Below are 27,558 nucleotides of genomic sequence, written 5' to 3'. Positions count from 1 at the left end.
GAGTATATTTGGAACGTTCTGCCCTGTTCAGACAGACAGAGCAGTTGTTCGTATGCTTTGGCGGCCGCACTAAGGGTCTGGCTGTGTCAAAGCAAAGAATATCGCGCTGGATAGTTGATGCTATAGCGCTGGCTTATGAAGCCAAGGGCCTTCAGTGCCCCTTGGGCATCAGAGCTCACTCTACGAGAGGCATGGCCTCCTCGTGGGCGTGGTCGAGTGGGATACCCATTCAAGATATTTGTGCGGCTGCAGGCTGGGCCTCACCGTCCACATTTATCAGGTTTTGTAACCTACAGGTCCCCTCATTGCACTCTAACATACTGTCGGTCTAACTATGCATAGGCTGGGGTGTGTACATGCTGAGCATTGTCTCCTCCCTCATAGAATCACATCTTTGCATCTGATGTGGAGGATTTTTCATACATGACAGTACATAAAAATGTGCTTGTGTGTGTCTTTGGACGCCCTTTGGGCCGTTCTACGTTGTCCCTTTATAAAGCCCGCCTTCGGCTGGCTCGTTGGATAATTACTTCGCTCAAAAGCTCAGGCACCGGCCTCCGGCTTAATAGAAGCAAAGTCAGCACGCACGGCGTTTTACATGGCGTTCCCATAGCGTAAGCATTACGCAATAGGAGAGACCTCTCGAAAGGGAACGACTCGGTTACTAACGTAACCTCGGTCCCCTGAGAGGAGGGAACGAGTATTGCGTAATCTGCCGTGCTTGTGCTTGGTCAATTTGCTTCAGTCGATTGAACCTAAAGAACTCAGACCACGGGGCGCCCAATATATAGCCATTGGCCACGCCCATCTTGGCGGGCTCTGACGCGCGTGGACGCGAAGCACGCTCATTGGAAGCGGGTTCAGAGTCGCCCCGTCATTGGTTCGTGCAAATTGCCGCAGCACAGCCAATGACCGAACTGCCTCGCTCATTGCTGTATGCTGTGCAGCTGCAATGCGTTTTACATAAAGACTTCAATATTTCTCGAGAAAAGGAGTTTTCCCATAGCGTAAGCATTACGCAATACTCGTTCCCTCCTCTCAGGGAACCGAGGTTACGTTAGTAACCGAGTCGATTTACATAGTTTGGCAGGTATTATATTTGGACCCTGCTCACCCACATGTGAAAACAGACACACACACACAAGCTCAAAGCATATTTAATTTTGCCCATCTCTCGTCTCATATCTGAATTCCTCACACATCACTGAGGAGCACAGAGACTGAAGAATAGAGACGTCGGTCTGTGTAGGGTTGGAGAGGACACTTATTTCACACACACACACACACACACACACACACACACACACACACACACACACACACACACACACACACACACACACACACACACACACACACACACACACACACACACACACACACACAGTCTAATTCTTTTAGAAAATCTCTTCAAAAATAAACTATTCATCAGTTCAGGTCTAGAGTCCCATTGAAGGCATTTGGCATCTCTGAATCTTTTTAGCGAATCACTTTTAAAATAAATGATTCATCAATTTGAGTCTAGAGTCCCTGTAAGCCATTTGGCACCTCTCTTTCATAGCAAACTAAACACTGCTGTTCATCAGTGGTTATGTTTACTAGGTTTAATTGTATTTAACTTGCATTTATTATTATTGCATTTATTATATTGCAACCTAAATGCAATTATATCAAAATATTTTTTTTCAAAAACCCTCATGGTTTATAAGATACCTACTTTTTAAAGAGTATCTTGCTTAATTACTGTAAAACTACTTAATAACTACTTAATACTTAATTACTTTAACAAGTGTAGACAGCATCACTGATTATAATGGCTTCTATTTGCTTTTGTCATGTCATGTTGTTAAAAGATACGGTTACTGTAAAGTTTCTACTCCAACACTGATCAAATAGGCCAATGTGTGAGCAAACACTGGATCCCAAGATCACCGCAGACCTAGTAAAAAGGTCTGAGTGTCTGTTAAACGGATGTGAGATTCCTCAGTTAGACAGTAGAAACTATAGCACCAGGATTTTAAAAGACTTGCGGGTCTGCAATTCAATAATTCAGTCTTAAAATGCCTTACTGAGCCAACCACATGGATCTGATTTACTGTGCTAAAATAAGAGTACAAACCCAATAACAGATACACAGGGAGAGAGAGACATGTAAAACCAAAGGGTGGAACTAGCATGTGGATGAAATTACACCTCTGGCAGATGTATTGTAAAAACAAATTAAAAAGTACAACTAGCTGTGTACATTGAATTTAAACCTCCAGTGTCAAAGTACGAACACATGGCCGATGGATAATTCAAATCACTGCAGATTTACGGTTTTGAGAGACTCAACTATGTGACCAAATATGGATAGATAGGGGGATATGCAGTGGTTTAGCAGTGGATCAATCAATATTCTGCTGCATAATCGATGTGTCAGCACAGATTGAGCCTGTCCCAATGTATTAGAAACACTAGAATGAGCACATGATTTACAAATATCTAAGCAACATGTTTAAAACATATCTAAATGCAATTATATTCATAGATAGAGTCGTCTGTCAAATGCATAAAATCTACGTATGTACACGCATACATAGAAATATACTGATGAAAGGTCAGTTAAGATGTTTTTATGTTGTTGAAAAAAAGTTGATTATGCTCACCAAGGCTGTATTTATTTTGATCAGAAAACTGTAAAAACAGTAATATTGAGAAATATTGTTAATATATTGTTATTTTAAATGAACTGTTTTCCATTTAAAATATTTTATAATGTAATTTAATCATGTGATGCAAAACTGAATTGTTAGCATCATTACTCCAGTCTTTAGTGTCACATGATCCTTCATTCTAATATGCCGTTCCCTTTCAGTCGCTCACGTTCGACGTAGTCGACGTGTCGACTGATTGGAATCACGCCGGGAGCCAGTCATCTTCGAGCACTATTGAAACGAGCCAATGGAATTGGAGTGCATGCTTTGCATCACACACTACGTCCCCACGGCGCGGGTATAAATACGGAATTGGATGCACGCACTAGTTGCTTTTCACTGAGGGGCCGAGCATAACTCGGAGTCAGCGGTTATCCAGCAATAGTGGCGACGGGACTACGTCTCCATTCCCTCCATCAGGGAATGAGGGTTACATACGTGACCGAGACGTTCCCTTTCAGTCGCTTCGCTGAACATTGATAATATATAGAAATGTTTCATGAGCACCAAATCGTCTTGGTTACGTTTGTAACCCTCGTTCCCTGAAGGAGGGAATACTTGGTACATTTATTCATATATGAAAACAGTAAATAATGAGGTTGCGATTTGCATGATTTATTCATTGTATGGTGCATGATAGGAAACAAAGTCCAGCGAGATTCATCAAATTCTTCTCTACACTAGCTACACTAATGTAACTTATAATAGTAGGCCGATTAATAGGAGAGTGTCTTAAACTTGAACTCAAAGACAAACTTTGATAAACCCAAAAATATACTTTGATAAATTTTTATTTCAGCTGTGAGGACAGATTTCATGGGAAATTACATACAAGCGTCATTCACCGGTACATTTCACGTCTAATTCATACACAGAGAAAAGTAGTTCCATCTATGGGTAGTATGAAGCTGAAAGGTTGTCGTCAAACAAACAAGAAAAATTGACCAAAAAAAAAAAAATGTCCATCCACACTGATGACATTTTCTGCATCCATGTCAATACCGGTGCCTTGAAAGACATTCACCCATGCAGAGGAGCAGAGCTGAAGCACGGCCAAAACAGGTTTCCTTTGCAGGACACATTTCTATTTTTAACTGCTAGAGAGCCAAAAGTTAGAGAGTGTAGCTTTAAGAAGGTAAACAGTTTCCATTGACATGAAAATTCTGGTGCAGTGCATTGAGTTTACGCCAAATACCCAGAGAAGAACAAATGTAGTGTTGCTACTGTATAACAATGCTTAAAGAGAAGTTCACAATCTTTTTATTTTTTGGTCACACCTGCAATGTTTGTATGTAGAGCAGGGTATAAAAGCTTACAATCCAGACAGTCAAGCAATGGACCAAAATATTGTCAAAATACTTCCTGAGAGTTATTACTCCAACCGAGGGAAGGAGACGAAAGTTTTCGCAGTGCACTTGATTTAGTTTGTTTCTTGTTTATATCATTTCCATTGTGCTTATGAAAAACAGTGTGAGGAAGAAAATGTATCCCCATCTGCTCTTCAAATTGAGGTCTTTTGTACTTTTCACACAGTTTTTTCCTCTTTCATCAACTTCACCAACCACAGACTTCAGACTTCCTTTTGCTGCTCTCTCTCTCTCATTGCAGATGGCAAAGGCACTGCAATTCATTATTCAGATTCGACTTCATCATTTATAATGGAGGGTGATGCATTTCAAAATGCCTCTCTAAGTCGTGACAAGTGAAACCAGTCTAAAATATGAAGCCCAGCCAGGCCTGAAGGCTGCAGAAACTCAAGTCAACACATGGTTGGTTTTAACTGGTTTTACACCCATTTTTAAAATAAATGAGTGGGGTTTATTTGCAGTTTGTCTCAAGGAAATAAATGCCACCCTCTCTAGTTTTCTCCCCAGGAGAGTTTGTTTGCCTCTATAAATGCGTAGGGACCCTCTGTTGAGGTTGACTGGCTGGGTGGATCTCTCAGCAGTGTGAGGGGAATGAGAAACCATGTGATGCTCAAAAGAATTGAATTTAATTGTCAGAATGCAAGTGATTCTGAAGCAAAATCAGAGGCATCATCCTTCATGGAGAAGACAATCCCGTAATGCCAAAAAATCCCAAATAGTGGATTTAAACTAGTGGTGGGCCGTTATCGGCGTTAAAGTGCTGCGTTAACGTGAGACTCTTATCGGGCGATAAAAAAAATATCGCCTAATCTATTCTCAAAGTTGAGTTGGGAGCTGGGTCTATACTATGCAAGCTATGATGACTTTCACCTTGATATTTTAGCGCTGATATAACTTATACCTAGCCGAATTGCACTGTACGGGGTAGGGATGGGAATTGAAAAACGGTTCCACTCGAAAACCGGTTCTAAGTTTTACTAACCATCGATATTGTATGCCCTCGACGTTAACGAGTCCCAGCCATAATATACAGACCGCGAACTCAACTTTCCCTTTTGTCCTTTATCGGGCACCATAGCTAGACGTCCTATACGCATCTGTGCGTCATTCGTGATGTCAAAGCGATTTGAGCAGAGGTAAACATGGAGTGGAAAACACGATCTAAAGCTTGGCTTTATTTTTCTAAACGAGACAAATTATGCTGTTTCATGTTTGCATAAACAGGGGTTTTCCTGCATTAAGTTCGGTGAGTAATGTAGATGAACTGCTGCGCTTGTGACAGGGCACATGTTTTAACTGAAAGAACGAGAGAGAGAGAGATAGAGAGAGAGAGAGAGAGAGAGAGAGAGAGAGAGAGAGACCCGGTCGCGCGCGCGCACTCTCTCACTTCGGAGCAGTGGGGGGGGGGTTGTCTCAAAATGTATTGTGCCCTTTCCTGATAAATGTAAATAATAATTATTATTATTATTATAAATATTATAATAAATAACACACTTACACACCCTTGCCACTAACAATAATAATACAAACAAATATTATATAAAAAGACAATTTGGCGGAGAAGTGGTAGGCGGAGTTTCCATTGCAGCTCCTCATACGCATTGAACGGTTCTGGTACGCACTACGCAGCAGTTCGCGCGAGTCTCTTCAAACGAGCAGCAGGTAACGTTTAAGCTAATACGGAAAATTACATTTATCCTACCATCACCATGCTACTCTAAAAGTTGCTGCAGCATGCGAGTTATTCTTAACTACAATAAAAGTATAACTCGATTTCAGACGCATTCTGAGTGACAATGTCATTCTTTTTATTTCCAAGGAATAAAAGTGCAAGGGGAAATACATCTAACAGTTAGTTAAATTAAATCTTGAGTCCATGTCCAACTCTAAATTGTAAGGAACTTATATCTTTGATTTCATAGTAACGCTTTACAATAAGCTTCATTTGTTCATTACTCATATGAACTAACCATGAGCAACACATTTGTTACTGTAGGCTATATTCTTAGTTAATACTACAACTGTTAATTGTTTATTCATGTTATGTCACAGTCAGTCCATTAACTCATGATAACAAATACAACTTTTGATTTTAATGTTTTAGTAAATGCTGAAATTAATATTAACTAAGATTAATAAATGCTGTAGAAGTGCAGTTCATTATTAGCTAATGTTAACTAATGAAACCTTATTGTAAAGTGTTACTGATTCATGATATTTATTTATTTATTTATTTCAGGTTTATTTAACAGGGACAATGCACACTAATGATACATAATTAAATGTACAGTGTGCCAGAATTAGCCAATAGGCTATTTTACATCCGCTGTCCCTGGACAGATCTTGATATGTCACACCTAAAAAAAATAAATAAATAAAAAACAACCAAAACAAAAAAAACCAAACAATATAGCTGGGACAATGACTAACAACAGAGGTTTCACCTATCTAAACACAAAAGAACACAATGAGCTAGCCAACCACATTGGCATAGCACAAGAGGCACAAACAAGCAAACAAACAAACAAGCAAACAAACAATCAAACAAAAAAAGCAGAACAAGGAGGACAGTGCAGCAGCAAGATTTCATATCGTGTAATGTAAACAGTCCTGACTATCTATTAACCATTTCTTTAAGTTATGTTTAAAAGAAGCGTACGATTTAAAATTCCTAATGTGAATTGGAATGAGATTCCATTCACGAGCAGCCCTTACTGAAAAAGCTGTTTGACCAAGCGCACTCTTCCTAAACGGGACAATGCAGTCACCTCTTGCTGCACTCCTTGTAGATCTGAGAGCATTTGGTGCTGTGCTCACAAACTGGCGCAATACAGGAGGAGCCAGTCCATGCTGAATTTTGTACACAAGACAGAGATCTGCATATATAATCAAATTTTCGAAATTCAATAGATTATATTTTTTTTAAACATGACAATGATGATAATATATGGATTTCCTATCGAGTACTTTAAGAGTTTTCTTATATAGGGATAGTAGTGGTTTAAGAGAAGTGTTGCTAGCTTGTGACCAGGTTGTCAAACAATAGGTGATATGAGATAAAATCATGGAGTGCATGAACATCATAGCGGCCCTTTTTGACATGCAGCTCCGGACATATCTAAAATTTGCCAGGTTGTACTTAATGTGATTACAAACCTTCTTAATGTGTAATTTAAAAGTAAGATTGTTATCTATGTAAACTGCAAGATATTTAAACTCTGAGACGACATGTAGTCTCTCCCTTGCTACGACTATATCAGGTTCTACACAGCGGCTTTTAGATTTACTTAAAAACATGCATACAGTTTTGGATATATTCAGTTGAAGACAATTGTGATTTAACCATTCTGTGATCTTTTGCATTGATTTTGATAGCAGATCAGCAGCTTGAGCTGCACTGTTAGCATGTACAAAGATTACCGTGTCATCTGCATACATTTGGGTATTGACATTAGGACAAACATTTGGCAAGTCATTTACATACAATGAAAATAAAAGTGGACCCAAAATAGAGCCCTGTGGGACACCTGCAGATAAGGAAATTACACTTGATTGATGATTCATAACTCTAACGCACAAATAGCTAACACTGTCTTTCATACATATAATACATAGCCTGCATTAAATTTACAACATAAACAAAACTAAAAATTAATTTTCCATAATTACCTTCTTGATTCTCACTGTTTTGTTTGGTAAGGTAAATAATATTTAGTAATATTATCATAATTTCCCTATTTTCATTTGATGTGTTATGCATTCTAATAATTGTATCAACATATTTAGATGTAGAAACAAAAAAAATCAAGAAGTAATAATTTTTTTTTTTTAGTGCCCTTTTTGGTCCCTCCGCCCCTGCCCCTGAGGAGGTCTGTGCACGTCACTGCTTCGGAGCCAGGCGAAAGTGTACAAGACTTCACCATCTCCACACTAAGCGCTGTCTTGCTCTCTCAAGCTCGGTGATTAATGTAGATGAACTGCTGCGCTTGTGACAGGACACATGTTTGACTGAAAGAACGAGCAGAGAGAGACCGAGGCCGAGACCCGGTCGCGCGCGCGCACTCTCTCACTTCGGAGCCAGGCGAAAGTGTACAAGCCTAGACTTCACCATCTCCACACTAAGCGCTGTCTTGCTCTCTCTCCCTCACACAAATTAACCACAATAAATCGACACGATGTTAAAAAGGTCGGAAGACCAAAGTTTCATGTGGAGCATTCGGAGATTTTGTTTTCCTGAATTACAGCTGGATGTGAATTGTGCTAAAATAAGTTACCTTATCTTCTCTGAAAAGCGTTCCACACATTCAGCTGACAGTCTCAAGTATCACCTAAACGCAAAGCATCCCTTAGCTAATGCGGTAGATGCCGGGCCAAGCACTGATGTAATGTTAAACTACTACTTTGAGTGCAACCGAGCCAAGCCCGTCAGCACATCTCTATCAGTTAGATGTAAAGATGTATCCAATAGTAAACACAAGTACATCTGATTGAACTTGAATTATTTTCATCACCAATTATCATAGTAGAACAGCTTTCTCAAGCAGTTTGTGATGCATTTTGGAAACAGGAGATGAGCCCCTGGTCTAATGCGCCACCTGGCTTGAGAAACCCATTCTCAAAGACTTAGGCCTACTTTTAGTCATTATTTGGGTAGGACACATATTCTGAATGCCTTCGACAGAATTTAAATGAGCCATTTTAATCTAGATTAATCTAGATTAATTCCAAGATTACAGTGAGATTAATCTAGATTTAAAAAAATAATCTATGCCCACCACTAATTTAAACATAATAATATTCACATACATTTCCATGTATAAGTACCATATACATACATTCATACTAAAGGTGTGTAACCAGGTTAAGATTATTTTGGTTCGGTTCGCATATGAACCAAATTAATTAGATTCTCCTATTTAAACCTTATATTGCAGGGACAGTCTTATTTATATCGATATACTTTAATGGTGCAAATTCTCAAAATTGTGAATGGACGCAGCTGAAATATTAGATGTGCTTTAAACTAAATCATAAGCCTACATCGCAAGCCAAGGCTTCAGATCCCTACAGTAAGATGCGTGTGTTCTTTAATGCGTTTCATCATTATATAGCTTACCTCATACGCTTGTATATGCTCACCTGTAAATGTTACAAAAGCAAGCAAGTTTGTTTAGTAAACCACAGTTTAATAAAAACAAAACAGGGGTTTTTTTTTTTCATTTGCTGTACCGAAAACATACCAAACCTTGACTTTAAAACTAAGGTATGGAACGGAACCATAATTTTTGTGTACCGTTCCATCCCTAATAAATACTTATAGAGTAAAAATAGAATGCACAAACGACTTTGTTTGTGTGTGTGTGTGTATATATATATATATATATATATATATATATATATATATATATATATATCATGGCTGTATCATGGCATTCATTACTGAAAAATAACCTGCAAGATAATATATAAATAAACATACAATATTAAAATATTTAATAATCAATAATATTATTTTAACATAAATATTTTTAACTTTTAACCAATTTTTGTTTTGTTTATTATGCTATTACAGTATCAAGCAGTTGCTTAGCAACATGCTAATATCAAACTTTATGTACAAAGCAACATTTCTGCCTTCTATATGTAGCCTATGGCATCCGTCACTTATGTGCTTCCATGAACATTTGGCAGCTGCCTAAGTAGACAGTATGCAGCAAGGTTGCTCCCGGTTTTGGAACAGTACTATAGACATAGCTCTATGGAGGTGTTTGGTGACCCTGGGCGGAACTGCTGCTCATTGGGATGCCGAGTCAAAACGAGCCACTCAGTGTCATGACTCCAACTAAGCAATTCTGCAAAGAAAGAGGAACAAGTGACTTAATGTTCATGCCCATCCTCTGTGTGTGTGTGTGTGTGTGTGTGTGTGTGTGTGTGTGTGTGTGTGTGTGTGTGTGTGTGTGTGTGTTGTGTGTGTGTGTTGTGTGTGTGTTTGTGTGGCAACCCAGCAACCGTGTGCCAACAGGAGACTGATTCACATTACACAATTCATGTAATCATAAAGCCATGAAGACAACACAAGTACATGCAGGCTAATAACCACAAATCAACACACATGTAAAACACACACTAACAAAAAAAATCCTTTAAGCATTGAAGAAAAAGTGAAAGAGAGAGTTTGAAACGAAGATAGCATGAAATGGAGATAGCATGTGTGTGTGTGTGTGTGTGAGAGAGAGAGAGAGAGAGAGAGAGAGAGAGAGAGTGGCAAAGAGAGAAAAAGCATGGTGACGCATACGCCTCTGAAATAGACTGGAAATGACATTTTGCAAAGCGCTTCCCGCTATGAGAGCAATTTTCCCAATGATTTAACCTCAACCGGCATTTATTTTGGTGAACTGTGAGCTTAAGAAAAGCTTGCTGAATGAAAAAGCCACTCTCGAAAGAAGAGGAGATTTGCCCTTAAAATAAGTGGGGTGAAATGCACAATATTTTTTTCTTTTTCAGCAGATATGAAAAGTTCACATTAGCATTAACAGTCATTTTAATTTTAGCCAGGTTTTGCGTCAGCATGACATTGTCATGATGTTCTTTGTATGTTTTGAGTGATTCTTTGATTATCTGTTCTTTCTGCAGAAGAGAGGCCAGATTGGACGGACAGCAAGTGGCATGATTCCCTACACAGATGCTAAATTCATTACTTTATGCCAGCCTGAACACACCATCCTGCTCAAAATAAATACACCTCTGATGTCAGACAGGATAAAACTTGATTCTTCTGAACTTGAGGTTAATCATTCTTAGAGAATTATTTTAGCGAACACATCTGTGGGAGCTCAGTCTGGGAAGAATAAAGTGGTGTCTCTGCTTTCACTGCAGGAAAGCAGAGACACCATTCTATTATATTATATATATATATATATATATATATATATATATATATATATATATATATATATATATATATATATATATATATATATATATATAATAGATTGGTGTCTCTGCTTTCCTGCAGCGAATATATATATATATATATATATATATATATATATATATATATATATATATATATATATATATATATATATATATATAACTCTTTCATAACATATACTATTGTAAACTGGTCTAAGGTGTTTTTTTGCTGGTTATGGTTATAAAAAGGTTATGGGTAAAAATGCCAGACATAACCTCTCCAGAAAAATGGCAAAACATGATTTTAGGCCTAATAGCTACATTAAACCGTCTGGAGATGAAATACTTGGACAGATGATTACCAACTGAGAGAGAAAAACAAAAGAGATAAAGAGGAAGGGAGGGCAAAAATGGAACGGGGGTTAAACAGAGAGTGACTCAGTCAGTAAGATTGTCAAAATGTGCAAAAATGTCTCTCACAGAGAAGCGGAAGCATAAAAGGAGGAGCGACGCCTGTGAAGATCGAGAGAGGAACAGGCCCGGTTTTATGTTGTGTTTTATTTCTGTTTTGTGTAGATACAACAAATACAAAAACAAAGTGGACGACTGCTGGCGGACACTTTTGTTTTTGTGTTTGTTTTATTTGATAATTAAAATTGTTTGAATGTTCGCCGGTTCCCGCCTCCTTCTTCGCTGAATCTTAAACATTATCACAAAGACAGTTTAATGCTCTGTTCCACAATGCCATGTGCTCATCTTGACCTTCTGTTTCCAGAGTGACGAGATTATAGTTGATCTCTTTTTTTAAAGTGATCAGACTGCCAATCGTTAAGACAACTGAATTTCACTCACATCCAACATGATCATATCATGTGACAAGGAAGCCTACTGTTTCAAAGGATTGTACTGAATGCCTTTTAAAAAATCACACAGTAAACAATGTATACACCGTATTTAGCATATAGTAGTGAATTTTCCAATAATATAGTAAAATAATTTAGTATATCAACCTAATTTTTTAAATACAGAAGTAAACTATTTCCTGTGAATGTGTGAGACTTCTGACTTTAGCATATAACTGGAACAATAACAAAGTGCAGTGTCAGTAAATTATTTGCACTTTACAAACCAGTGTGTTTATGATTATGATACTAAATAAATATAATATAACAACAACTAATGCAGCATTCTCCATTATAAGCTAATTTTCTGTATGCATGGCATGCCAAGATGATCCATTACATTGACCTACATAATGTATCCCACAATGCATACACTCAACATGTCATGTGACAAATGAACAAGTAATATCAGCCACAATTTTTGTCATTTCTTATTGTTATTTGATGAGGCAACCAAGAGTTGAGGCCAATTTCAGAAATAAGTAGACATGACTTCTAACTATACAAATAATGAGGTCATGTGCCAACAATGTAACATACTGCAGTTTGAAAAGCTGCATAATTCATTCTGATTTACAGCTATTTAAAAAAATAATAGTAGCAGGCAGTATGTACTACACAGTATACACTAAGAAGAAAGTTGGTATTTCATTTCGAACACAGAATGAAAGTTCACCTGGCTTTGAGTTTGAAAGTGCTTGTTGTAAATGTCAGATGCAGTACACAAGCCTTTAAAAGAGAGATTCTTCTCCCGTTCTCCTCATGCTGTTCTTTGTCTAATTTTTCTATACTTACAGACAAATGGGGTAAGATAAAGAAGAGGCGAAGAAGTGTATAAATTACCAATTGAATCATACCAAAGAAAGAAATAAAGGATTGCAGAAGATGATATTTCTATCGACCGCAACACATATTCTCCCTGCGGTTGAGACGGCTAATCTCAGGGGCTGTGATATTGCCTCTTGGTGAGTGGTGTTGTGTGTGCCTGCCAGACATGTCAGACACCATGTAAGCTCTTGATATTGTTATTGTTCTCTCAGACATGGACATGGATTTTCAATTTCTCTCTCACTCTCACACTTTCGGGGACACACACCCAAATCACAAGATAAGAATTTAGTTTATTTTTGATAGAAAAACCCAACTGGGATCAGATAAAAGTAAAAAGACGTGTGGCTCTTTTATGTGAAAAGCACATTAGAGAGAGAAAGAGAGAGGCAGACAGAAGGGAAGAAGCATGGGGTAAGTGCATGGCATGTGGCGGATGTGCCCCCTCCGAGTGGACGGTCTGGCTGCATCCCAGGATTCTTTCCTGTTCCTGTTTGTTGGCCGAAGTGAGGACCGTCAGTGCTGCCAGAGGCATGCTGGGTAACACTGACACATTGCAGCCAGCCCAAGTCTCTCGCACCATGCTGATGGGAGAGGAGGGAAGTGGAAAACGCAGGATGAATGCAAGGGAGGGAAAGGAGATTAGAGGATGGGAGAGTTGAAGAGAGGCAGAACCCCTCCCGGTGCTCGCATATGCGAGAGCAGAGTAATCTCCAAGTGGAGAGCGGAGGAATGCCGAGCGAAGGAAACGTCTAGGTGTGAGAGAAGAGAGGGAAAGATGAAAGGAGAGAGGGAATGGACAGAAGGGAGCGAGATGAGAGGCGGCGTGCCGAGAGAGACACATGGTGTGTAGTGTGTGTTCTGTTCTCTTTCAGTAACACACAGCAGGGTCATCTGCCCATGACCAGCACCATTGTGATAGTCTGTGCAAAGAGGATTTATGTCTTGAACTAACACACTATGTGTTTGGTATGTACCAGCGTGTAGCGAAGCCGGTTTGGAAGCTATTCGAGTTTTATTTAAAGGGGTTAGTTCACCAAAAAATAAAAACTCTGTTGCGTGACTTTCTTTTCTTATGTAGAACGCAAACAGAAATATTTTTAAGAATGAATGGGTGCTAGAGATTACAAGCTTAAAAAAAATACACCAAAGAACCAAAATATAGTATCATAAAAGTTGTAATAGGCATAAGTTGTCATATGACATCACATGAACAAACAGGAAAACAGTACCGCATCCGCATCCGCTAGTCAGAGAAATTCCTTACAAAAAAAAAATAGCATTTAAATGTTTAAAGGGATAGTTCACCCAAAAATGAAAATTCTGTCAGTAATTACTCGCCCTCATGTTGTTCCAACCCTGTAAGACTTTTGTTCATCTTCGCAACACAAATTAAGATATTTTTGATTAAATCTGAGAGCTGGATCACTCCTCCATAGGCTTCCATGTAATTGAAACTTGCCGGCCCAGAAAAGTTAAAATAGTCCAAGTGACTACAGTGGCTCAACCATAAGTTTATCAAGCGACGAGAATACTCTTTGTGCACAAAAAACGCCCAAAAAATGCGACTTTATTCAACTATTAATTTTCTTCTCTGTGGGCCTCTGAGTGAGTTTACGTAATGTAACAGCGCAGCGCTTCTGTGTTGAACGTCAGAATGTAGGCTCACCGACACTGGTCATGTGTGTGATGGTTTAGGTTAGTAAATAGTCCAGTAAATATGAAATGATGTACATTTGTACATTTTAATGTGTTTGAAAAAACAAAAGCCTTCCAGAAACAGTAATACAATGTTGAATGACTCACTGAGAGATAATTCAAATAATAATTAATGTATTCGTCAGGAGCTGATTAGACATGCAATGTTGATAAAACGCTTCATAAAAATGAAATGATTTCTGTAAATCCAGTGATGAAATGCTGTGGGTCTCAGTTTGATCGGCACATGACTAGTGGCTGGTCTGTGTAAACAATTCCACAAACCTGGAAGAACTTCTGAATGTACAGTATACAAGCAGTTCATTTTATAGAAAGGAAAATGTCAAATATAACAAATTACTGCCATTCTGAGAATAACGTGATCATGTAATCAAAAGAAAAGTAACTGTAGTCTGATTACGAGTATCTGAAAATGTAATATAATCTATTTAAAAGTACTTCATTTTTGGAGTCTGATTACTTAATCAAGATTACATGTAATCTGTTACCCAGCAATGCATATGATCCTTAAAAATATTTTCTTTATGTGTCAAACAGGTTTGGAAAACACTGACAAAACAAACAAATCTTTTTTAAATCTCTTCTTCTGATGTGGCCAAGTAAAAAAAATGAAAATTCTGTCTATAGCAACAGTAACAGAGACAGGAGATTTTTAAACTGTCCCCTTATGTGGGTGCGACTCTTCTGTCCTAAATGACCTTCAATTTATGACACAATAACACATGAAACTCTTGTTTTAGCTGGGTGGTTAAGGCAGGGGGGGATTGTGGGTAGTTCTGAATAAAAAAGTGCTCATTTCAGACATCTTGTTTTCTCATCATGTGAGTCCAGACAGCATGTATCGTTCATGGCGCTCTGGAGAGCCTGATTCACAGAACGTGCTTTGGAGACAACATCCACATTTGTTTTATAAGAGGAGAGCTGCCTTTAAAACACGGCACTGTGACAAAAGGCACAGCATGAACAGAGTTGAGCAACAGAGTTGATGCTGTTAAATCTGTTTAAGGTTTCAAAATAATAAATTAAAACAGAAAAACAAGCCTATACATGTTTTTGTTTAAGTTTCAAGTTGTCTGGAGCAATCAGCATTGCTATGGCAACCCCATCCAGCCCACTGTTCACGGATCATAAACTCAATTTTGTACTGTTTCCACATTTTGTTCAGGTAGACTCTGTTCAGCACTCTTGTGGAATTTGTGTCCTTATTATTTAGACTGCGGTGCCTTTAGGAAAATCTGTCAGGAAATTTAGCACCATTTCGACAGGCAAGTTTCATAAGCTTCTCACTTTTAATTTCTCAGAAAACATTCACATCCAAATAAAAACTAAAATCAGTTTGATATGATTCATTTGTTTTATTACACCACTCTCTGTAATACAATCACAGTATTTTTCAATCACAGTATTCAGCCATCATGTTGAAGCTAACTTTCCTTCATCTGTGGAACACAAAAGGAGAAGTTTTGAATAAAGTTCATGCTGCTCTTTTCAATACAAAATAAGATAGCAACCAGGTACTGTCAATCTCTAAAAAGAATAATAAACACAGTAAAAGCAAACCACATTCAATTTGTTTTGAAGCTATAGGATATCTTTATACGTAACACTATGTCCTGATTTAACTTCCAAATGGTGAGAAGAAGACTTCAGTTCACTGTGATTATTGTGGACAATGATGGCGTTAAGTGACTCTACTCCTGACATCACAATCAATATCTCAGAGACCTACATACAATAGAGACAATTGAGAAGGTTGAAGGGAAAATGAGAAAGAGAGAATCCATAATAAATGGTTGTCTATAGGGGTTTTACTGGGTAATATTCGGCGAACGCTATTGACTGATTTCGCCCCATTGAGAGGAGCACAATACCAGAAGTGTCAGCTGCTCTATGCTCTGACAACAGCCCAGACCTGCAGTTTCAGCTCTGACAGAAGAAATATAGATTAATAAAAATAAAATCCGTCTTGGACAGCCTCTCCCATCTCACCCAGTCAGGGCTTTTAATAAAGCAGCACTGCAGGAATCCATGCTAAGTAGAATGAGGTGAACATGTTTGTATAGTGTACAACAAAGCTAAAGGATGCCTAAGGGAAAAGTCTCTTTGGACTTCCCCCAAAACATTGAACCAGCACAGAACCTTCCTAGAACGCTATGAGCTGCAAATATTTGAGGTAATTTAATTAACAGGAATAATAAAGAGGAATTTGAAAATTCAATTTTAAATATGTCATTTTAAATGTTACGCAGCAACACATTTGTGGTAAAAGACTCCAAAAAATAATGAAAATATTATATTGAGACAGAAGACTTTTCTTAATTGTTTATTTAGTTCAGCTCAAACTGAATAAATCCAGTTTCTTTCAAAATATTACATAAATATTGTATAATATCAAGACTTCAATTTTGCCATATCACAATTTCATTATATATATAAAATGCTATGTTGTTTCAACCCATGTTTGGGTCAAATTTGGACGAACCCAACAGTAGTTGAAACGTTTCAATTACAATTTTAAACCCAGCAGTTAGGATTGTCCATATTTGACCCAAACATGAGTTTAAACAACCCAGCATTTTTTTAAGAGTGTTTGTAGCCAATATGTAAGCAATAAGGTAGCGTACAAGAGGCTGTGCTGTATCGTGAATAAGTCATGGCTAGGGCGTTGTTAGGCACGATGCGAAGCGGACTTACCACACAATACGAATATTAAAGCAAAAAAAAAAAAAAGATTTATCAATGCAAACTTTCATGAACAAAAATCACTAAAAGCATGGGAAAAAATAGTCCCTGACCGTGAACAGCAATAGAAGCTACATTATTTCACCATTAGCTGGCAGCAAAGTCTTTTTGAGTGGGTCAGTCAGTAGAGGAGACTTTTATATTGAAAGGACTGAAACTTGTGAACACGGAAAGGGCATGGGAAAACCCCTTAAAGGGATAGTTCACCTAAAAATGAATATTCTGTCAGTATTTACTCACCCTCATGTTGTTCCAACCCCGTAAGACCTTCGTTCATCTTCGGAAACAAATTTAAGATATTTTTGATTAAATCTGAGAGCTGGATCACTCCTCCATAGGCTTCAGGGATTGAAACTTGCCAGCCCAGAAAAGTTATTAAAGACATTGTTAAAATAGTCCAAGTGACTACAGTGGCTCAATCTTAAAGCGGCACTATGCAGGATTTCAGTTTTTGTCAAACAGCGATCCCTAGAGTCGCTTTTCAAACTTTTCAAAGATGTACTCTTGGAGGGCCAACCCCGTAAGACCTTCGTTCATCTTCGGAACACAAATTAAGATATTTTTCCCCTCAGAATAGTTTATATCTCACAATTCTGATTTTATAACACGCAATTGGAACTTTATATCTCACAATCATGACTTTCTAACACGCAATTGTGACTATATCACGCAATTCTGACATTGGGGGGGGGGTCTCAGTATATTTTCCTGCCTTTTTGTCCTTAGCCAATCACATGCCTGTTGGATGGAGAAGGAACTGAACGGTAGGAGGAAAGTGGACACATTTTGAAGGGGCAATAGTGGCCCCAAAGAAGAACAAGAAAACAAGACTAACATCCGACTGCACTATGATATAAAGACAGTGAACCAATCCACAAAATAACCACAGAAATAACCATCATGTGTGCTAACACTGATTTTTATTTTGAAAATTGCATCTGTTTAATGGATATGTTAGTGTAGGTATTTCACTCTTGATGGCAGCAGTGGAATCTCTTAAAACGGAATGAGATTAAATTGTTTTTAAAGATGAATGCATCATTGTGTGTTCAATGAGGTTAAAAGGTTAAAAGTACATTTTGCAAGACATCTAGTGTCATTCAATGATGTTTGTGACAGTTGCTGGTGGCAAATTTATGAACAATTTTAAATTGTGCCCTTTTAATACATCTTTCTTCTAATCTAGAGCATGTTTGATTTAGTTTACACCAAAGTGTTAATTAATACATTAATTAACAAGCATGTACTAACGTGTAGTTAAGATGGTATATTCATGCAGTAATTCATATGACTCATGTCGTAGTTAAGGTTAGTTCTTCATTAGTACATGACTTAACTCATCATTAGTTCATGGTAAAGTAATTAATAATTCAGGAATTAGTACATGATTATTCATGTACTCTTATTGTAAAGTGTTACCATATATATACACTGACCTAAAGGATTATTAGGAACACCATACTGATACTGTGTTTGACCCCCTTTAACCTTCAGAACTGCCTTAATTCTACATGGCATTAATTCAACAAGGTGCTGAAAGCATTCTTTAGAAATGTTAGCCCATATTGATTGGATAGCATCTTGCAGTTGATGGAGATTTGTGGGATGCACATCCAGGGCACGAAGCTCCCGTTCCACCACATCCCAAAGATGCTCTATTGGGTTGAGATCTGGTGACTGTGGGGGCCATTTTAGTACAGTGAACTCATTGTCATGTTCAAGAAACCAATTTGAAATGATTCGAGCTTTGTGACATGGTGCATTATCCTGCTGGAAGTAGCCATCAGAGTATGGGTACATGGTGGCCATAAAGGGATGGACATGGTCAGAAACAATGCTCAGGTAGGCCGTGGCATTTAAACGATGCCCAATTGGCACTAAGGGGCCTACAGTGTGCCAAGAAAACATCCCCCACACCATTACACCACCACCACCAGCCTGCACAGTGGTAAGAAGGCATGATGGATCCATGTTCTCATTCTGTTTACGCCAAATTCTGACTCTACCATCTGCATGTCTCAACAGAAATCGAGACTCATCAGATCAGGCAACATTTTTCCAGTCTTCAAATGTCCAATTTTGGTGAGCTCTTGCAAATTGTAGCCTCTTTTTCCTATTTGTAGTGGAGATGAGTGGTACCCAGTGGGGACTTCTGCTGTTGTAGCCCATCCGCCTCAAGGTTGTGCGTGTTGTCACATATGCTTTGCTGCATACCTCGGTTGTAACGAGTGGTTATTTCAGTAAAAGTTGCTCTTCTATCAGCTTGAATCAGTCGGCCCATTCTCCTCTGACCTCTAGCATCAACAAGGCATTTTCGCCCACAGGACTGCCGCATACTGGATGTTTTTCCCTTTTCACACCATTCTTTGTAAACCCTAGAAATGGTTGTCCGTGAAAATTCCAGTAACTGAGCAGATTGTGAAATACTCAGACCGGCCCGTCTGGCACTAACAACCATGCCACGCTCAAAATTGCTTAAATCACCTTTCTTTCCCATTCTGACATTCAGTTTGGAGTTCAGGAGATTGTCTTGACCAGGACGACACCCCTAAATGCATTGAAGCAACTGCCATGTGATTGGTTGATTAGATAATTGCATGAATGATAAATTGAACAGGTGTTCCTAATAATCATTTAGGTGAGTGTATATATATATATATATATATATATATATATATACAGTATATATATATATATACATACACACACACACACACACACACGAGAAAAGTAAAGAAAACATTAACCCTGCTGTCCTTTACACATGTTTGACGAGGAAGGACTGCTGCTGTGTGTAGATGTTACAAGGTGATTAATCTTCTCCCTGCATGTTTGGCTTCATAGATGCAGCTGGTCATACATTCATTAGACTCACTCACAACAAATGTTAAGCACTAGTGAGACAAACATACACATCGCACACACACTGTCTGTGGCACAACTCTTTTAAATTAGCAGTAGACATGGCACACATGTCTTGCATATGACATAGCAATGACTGCCAACTCACACAAAACATCAGATTCCATAAATGTCAAATGATATGACATGACATGTCCAACAGAATCTCTATCTCCTCCCACAGATGTTATCAATATCCAGGAATGTCACTGTGAGGGTCACATGGAAACCTTCCTCACCAATGTTAGTGATTTCCTGCTGTCTGACAGGCCTCTGATGCTGATGGCTGAACCAAATCGACCACAGAGCAGAACATCATGACACTGTCTGCTGTGACCGCAGCTCCAGTACTGGACTAAACACTCATCCTGTTACCCGGGGTTACAGTTTACCAGGGCACTCCTAATTTTAACCCCCTCCCTTCCTCCTTTCCTTTCCACACAATGTCTGGAGTCCAGACGTTCAACCACTGCTGCTGAGAACAAAGATGAGGCAGTACAAGCTCAGTTCTCCACAGCTCGGCTTCATGCATACAACCTGTTCTGTTTATTGCCATGATTATAAATGTGCAATTAAAAAATCATGTGTGAATAGAAATAAATCAGAAAAGAATGTCAAATCAAACAGAGTAGTGGTTCTTCAACATTGCAGTCACCACAAACCATGTTCATCCCTGTTGCTAGTGAACCTGTATTTAATGTAGTCTAGGTCAAGTTTTTTTAATTACTTAACATGGTTTTGTTCATGGGTTTGGAGTATGAGGGCATGCACCGGTCATCAGATGAATTTGTACACAATAGTACAATAGACTTGTAGTACAACCCTTTTTTTGTGTGTGTGTTTTTGTGAACCAGTGTTGTCATTGTTAACTAAAGCTAAACTATTTAAATAGTTTTGATTAATTGAAATACATTTGTTTCTAATAATTGTAAGCTGAAATGAAAATAAAATCATGAAAACTTTAACTTAAACTACACTGAAATTGAATGTTTAATTTGAAATACAAAATTACTAAAACTAAAATAAAATAAATATAATTTAGATAAAACAACAACACAAACTAATATAAATGACAAATGAAAATAACAAAATTAATAATTAAACTAAAACTAAAAAAAATATTTATAAACAATATTTATAAATATAGAATTTTTTTATTATTATATGTATTTGTATTTTTTTAGTTGAGCTCTTCATTGGTTAAATCTTTTTGTTGTGCTGTGAGGAGAAATTAATTTGAAAAAACATAATTAGCAATATAATAGCTTAAAATATCTGTTTCTCAAAAAACAAACAAAAAAAACGTATATGTTGAATGCACTGTAAGTCACTTGGCAAAAAGGTGATGGTAAATGTAAAAAATGAATTTCAGAGAACAAGCCAGAAAAAAAGTGCCAATCAATGAGCTGCTGTATAGCCCAACATTTCTAGTGTCACACTAAAAATTTATTTTGCACCTTTCACAGACACAAACTGAGAACAACTTTATTAATGGTTGCTTGGCAACAACCAATCTAGTGGCAGCTCTAAAGCGGACAGAGGTCATTTGGGTGGCATCCTGTTTGGCAGTGGGTAATTGGGGCAAATCACTGAAGGCACAAAACACACACAACCTTGTGACCTTATGGTCCTTTGAGTCATGATTGTAACCAAAGTCAAAACAGCCATATGTGCACAAAGGAAGAGTTTGTTTATGCATGAGCACTGTGTGACTAAAAGCTGAAATACAAATAAAGACATGATTGAAAATAAGGATTTTAGTTGGGCAAAGATGAAAGTCTTCTGTGAGCCTGGGGCGTTACAGGCCACTAGAATGAGGCGGCTGAATGGAGGAGGCTGATAGTCAAAGAGAAAGGCTGCAGAAATGAAAATGTCAAAATTCTTGACAGAAAAGTAAGTGAGACAAAGTGTTTTAGTGTGTGTGAGTTAGAGAGAGAAAGTGTAAATGTATAAAGGAGTCAGAGGTACAATGAATGAGACAAGCTGAGAGAAAAACTGAACTGAGAGAAATTCTCCCAAGGGTAGAAATTGTAGCCCTTCATGACAACCATACGGCAACCGTAATGTTGTCTGAAGCGTACTCGTACACACACACACACACACACACACACACACACACACACACACACACACACACACACACACACACACACACACACACACACACACACACACACACACACACAGAGAGAGAGAGAGAGAGAGAGAGAGAGAGAGAGAGAGAGAGAGAGAGAGAGAGAGAGAGAGAGAGAGAGAGATCTAAGCACTCTTCACCTCCCTTAAAATATCCGCAACAGATTTTTGCTAGAAGAAAGTTTTTACACCACATGCCTCTGAAAAACATGTTTATAAACTTGCTTTTAGTATGCACTAAACTCGTTTAAAATGTGCAATCTTTCTCTTAAATGGAACAAAAACACTGAACATTGAGCAAAAACATTGATGACACACCTGATTTTTGTCCAATCAAATCTCCCAATTAGCAAGGAGCATGGGTGTGAAATAACAAAAGCCCACTGCTTATTTTTAAGTCCTTCGAGGAGTGGCACCCAAATTTCCTGTTTCAACAGGAAATTTTCAGGTCTTCACACGACAGGAAACTGCATTTGTTAAGCCATTTCAAGAGATAAAACATGCAGTGCATTCAAGGTAATGGTCACGAGTCCATACTCACAAATAATCAGATAAATGGGATCCAGAAAAAAACTGTCGAGGATCATTCATATGAACGTGCATTTCCCAAACTTTGTTAATAAAACACTACTAAGAGAGCATTTGACACCTTTGCTTCTGATTCTAACAAGGACAACTCACATTGTTTCAAAGATTCATGTGAAATGATGATTTGCTATTCTCCGCCCTCTATTTTTAACTGACATTTCCATGAACAGTGTGATTTTCAATCACATGTAAACAGAATTTGTAAAACATTGATTAGATTTTCTTTTTAATTGGAATGGAATAAATTACAACATCACAAAGCATTTTACTTGCCAGTTTTCTTTAAAGCTGCAGTCTGTAACTTTTGGCGCTCAAGTGGTTAAAAAACAGAACTGCATGCGTCTTGCGGAAGAACATTGTAGCCGGAGCTACTTCTCTGTTTATGTCTATGACGAGTCACGCAGGTACTGGCCTGCTCTATACCACTCCAAAATATAAAATAAATACCAAATAAATAAATAAATAAATAAATAATCAAATAAATACCAAAATATATGATGTCATTCACGCTGCACATCAATCACTCCAGCACTCAACACCCACTGCTTTTTCCGCTGCCTCTGCTAGTCCCATGGCCTGACCTGCAACATTCACCGGAGAAGCGGAGGATTGCAGCAGATTCCTGTTACAGTGCTCCCTATACTTCGAGATGCAGTCTCACCAGTTCGGCACCGCGCCAGAGTAGCCTTTGTAATTTCACCGCTGTCTGGACTCACGCTACAGTGAGCTCAATCACTGTGGCAATCCAATGCCCCAATCATCACTTCACTATCTGCTTTCTTCAACCACGTTAAAGAAGTGTTTGGACAAACCGCCTCAGATTTGTCAGTTCACGACCAGTTGTTCAACCTGCGCCAAGCCAGTATCTCAGTAAGCACTTACGCTCTCTAGTTTCGCACTCTAGCTGCCGCTAGCGGCTGGAATGAGACTGCACTTCTCACCGCCTTTCGTCAGGGACTCAACGCTGATATCCGTCAACTGATGGCCGTGTATGACGAAGCAATGGGGATTGAAAACTTCATCCAAAAAAACATTAGAGTTTCGCAATGTCTCACCGCCTGTTCTCTCCCAAATCCTGCTGGATATCCTCCACCCTCTGCATCAGTCGACCAGCACCTGAACCCATGCAGGTGGACTACTATCAACTGAAGCATGCGAAGCGTCAGCGAAGAATTCTCAATCAACTGTGTTTGCATTGCGGGAGAGAAGGACATGTCATCACCACCTGTCCAGTTCGACCACCACGTCCAGCGGTGAGTACTATTCAACCTTCACCTCAAATAAATTCTTTGTCCCGTACTACTGTACATGTCCAGTACATGTCCTGCTTTGTGTCCCAGCGCAAGCCCTCATCAACTTGGTTTCCGCGGGGAACTTAATCTCCACCCAACTTCTCCAAAAACATGGATCCACACCATCCAAGGAAAACCGCTGGGTTGTGGTCGAATTGGACACTTCTCTCCCACACTGACGCTCTGCATCGGATGCCTGCATACCGAGGTGATCATGTTCATGGTGCTGGAAGGATCCACTGCTGACCTCATCCAGGGATGCCCATGGATGTCCCAACCACGTATTAACTTGAACACCGGGAAAGTATTACAATGGAGAGATGCCTGCTTTCGATCCGGTCTCTTGTCTGCCCAGAAATCTTCAAAATCCAATTCTCTCTCATCCACCACTCTGGAACCACCAGTGCTCTCCATCAACTCTACCACCGTAGAGAGTCCTGAAGCTGATCACAAGGTGGAAATTCCTCCAGAATACCAGGCGTTCCAGGATGTCGTCAGTAAGCTGTTGGTAACTCAACTTCCACCACATCATCGGCCATGGGACTGTGCAATCGACCTGCTACCTGGGGCCACTCTGCCGTTGTCAAACCATCTACATCCCCTGCCTCTTCAAGCTTCTTCTTTGTTGCCAAAAAGGACAGAGGCTTGAGGCCGTGCATCGACTACCGTCACCTCAACTCTCAAACAATCAAGTACAGCTATCCACTTTCTCTGGTCCCGGCAGCTCTGGAACAGCTACTGGAAGCTAACTCACCTGCTGTCTTCCAGGGCTATATGAATGAGGTGTTCCGGGAATCCCTTCAACGATTCGTCGTGGTCTACATAGACCACATCCTCATCTACTCCTGGAACCTGGCCGAAAACCGCCTCCACGTAACGCAGGTCCTTGAGAAGCTCCGTCATCACCATCTCTACCTCAAACTGGAGAAATGCGAGCTCCATACCACCTCCGTCCACTTCCTGGGGTATGTCATCGACCAACAGGAAGGTGGATACCATCCAGAGCTGGCCTCAACCCACTACCATCAAAGAACTCCAGCGCTTTCTAGGATTTGTTAACTTCTACAGATGATTTATCCACAACTATACCCTTCTCAGTTCACCTCTGACCTCTACACTCAGGGGCCGGCCCAAGTCTCTGTCCTTAACCCCGGCAGCATCAGAAGATTTCCAATAACTCAAAATAGCCTTCCAAACCGCTCCGATCCTAGTCCACCCAAAGCCTCGTCTACCGGAGTCATAGTGGTCCTCTCTCAGCGGCAGGGTGATCCTTCTAAATTCCATCCATGTGCCTTCTATTCTAAAAAGCTTTCCCCGGCAGAGCAGAACTACGACATTGGGAATCGATAGTTGCTCGCCATCAAGCTAGCTCTAGAAGAGTGGATGGAGGGAGCACATCACAAATTCGAGGTCATCACAGACCATTAAAACCTCGAGTACCTGCGAGAAGCTAAGAGACTGAACCCACGTCAAGCCTGGTGGGCTTTGTTCTTCACCAGGTTTCATTTCACCATCTCATATCGACCTGAGGATAAGAACACTAAAGCGGATACCTTATCACCTCTTCATCAACCTGTTCCTGATGATTCTTCTCCTGAAACTATCCTCCCTCCAGCCATGATCGTCAGTCCTATAAGATAGGCCATCGATGAACAAATTGCCCAAGCCAATGGCTCCAACCCTGCTCCGCCGGAAGGTCCAGAAGGACTCCTCTACGTTCCACCCACCTTTCGTCTGCCCCTTCTGGACTCAGCTCATACATCTCCGGGCTCTGGACACACAGGTAGCCAACGTACCCTCTCGCTCCTACGTCAGTGCTACTGGTGGCCCACCATGACTCAGGATATCTCCCGGTACATCAAGGGATGCTCATTCTGTGCCGTTACCAATACTCCCCGGAAACTGCTTGAAGGAAAGCAGGTTCCTCTGCCAATTCAACATCGTCCATGATCACATCTGGGCATCGACTTTATGACGGACCTACCATCTTCAACCAACTACACCTGTGTATTTCTCATGGTGGATTCCTTCTCAAAGGCCTGTAAGCTGATTCCCCTCAAGGGATTGCCAACTGCCTTCGAAGCGGCTGAAGCATTGTTCCAGAAAGTTTTCCGTCATTTCGGCATCCCCGAAGACATAGTATCGTTCCGGGGTCCTCAATTCATCTCTCGAGTCTAGCAAGCATTCTTCAAACTCCTCGGAGTATCCGTAAGCCTCTCCTCTGGTTACTATCCTCAAACTAATGGCCAGACTGAGCGGAAGATCCAGGAAATTGGGAGATACCTGAGCTCCTACTGTCACCAGAACCAGGACAGCTGGAGCCAATTCCTCCCGTGGGCTGAATACGCCGAGAACTCCCTACGGCAATCCACCACAGGGCTCACCCCTTTACAATGCATTCTGGGATACCAGCCACCCCGGTTCCCTTGGTCGTGTGAGCCCTCTGAGGTTTCAGCTGTCAACCCCTGGTTCGAGCAGAGCGAGAGGGTATGGTACTCAGCTCACTGCATCTACAAAGGAGCATTTATAAAGGAGATTTAAAGGCTCATTTATCTTTTAAACAGAAAAAGGAAACAAACAGAGTGATACAGAACATCAAAATATTTAACTGAGCGTTTAAATCTCACTTGGAAATGCTTGACAAGGCATAAATAGTCCTCAATTTAGATGAGCTCACAAAAAAAAAACCCACACTAAGTAACTATTACTATATGTCTGAATAATAATATGTATGAATGTACATTTAATAGTTTATTAATCATTTACTCACATTTTCTAAGTGATCTTATGAACCACTGACAACTCCTAAATAACTGGTTTGTAAATAATCCAATACTTAATTTAGAAATGATAAATTGATCATTAATAAAGTATGAAAATACAAATATTAAACACTTTCTAGATATGCTTTTAAAACAAGAATAAAGCATTTATAGCTGTATTTATAAACTGTTTATTAATGTCTATTAATGCTTTATAAATGATGAATTAACTGTTTACTAATGCTTAACTAATTATTAATAGCATTCAGTTATTATAAAGTGTTACCTAAATCTTTAGCTCACTGACCTGAATCGGTATGTTTATTAAATGGTGCTATATTAGTAACATTAATTTACATTGGAACAAATGTTATACGTTTTTGGGAATGATGACAACGAAAAACAAAATAGCAACAAAATAGCACTTGTATTCTTTTAGTGTACCATTTGTCATTAAAGGGACAATGTGTAGTTTTTTAGGTATTTTATTATCTAAAATCAATATTTTTATTCATACATATCTCCTCAATGGTGTACAAATACCTCTGCCAATTATCTGACTTATCCTCGTAAACGAAGAATTTATTATCTTTATATACATGTGACGGGTAGGTCCACGGAGGCTTCCATGTCGTTCCGCCATCTTGAAAAACTATAATAGCAGAGAGGGTCAAAAAGTACTCGGCCAATGCGTTTCCACAAAGCTTTTTCAT

At 39.2% G+C, this 27,558-nt stretch overlaps 2 long non-coding RNA genes across 2 annotated transcripts in view; both read left to right on the top strand.

Moving 5' to 3' along the window:
- Positions 1-27,558, top strand: part of LOC143747209 (uncharacterized) — a 480,968-nt gene that overhangs the window by 390,393 nt on the left and 63,017 nt on the right. The gene's annotated exons all lie outside the window — the stretch shown is intronic.
- On the top strand, positions 17,911-20,705 carry LOC143746423 (uncharacterized). Its single transcript, XR_013206552.1, has 3 exons — positions 17,911-17,933; positions 20,014-20,055; positions 20,255-20,705. It is a non-coding gene; the product is annotated as an uncharacterized LOC143746423 (long non-coding RNA).

Source organism: Siphateles boraxobius, unplaced genomic scaffold (assembly GCF_051911475.1).
Source record: "Siphateles boraxobius isolate OS27281-9 unplaced genomic scaffold, OSU_SipBor_1 22, whole genome shotgun sequence".
NCBI lineage: Eukaryota > Metazoa > Chordata > Actinopteri > Cypriniformes > Leuciscidae > Siphateles > Siphateles boraxobius.
This window is presented reverse-complemented; position numbering and strand designations above follow the sequence as displayed.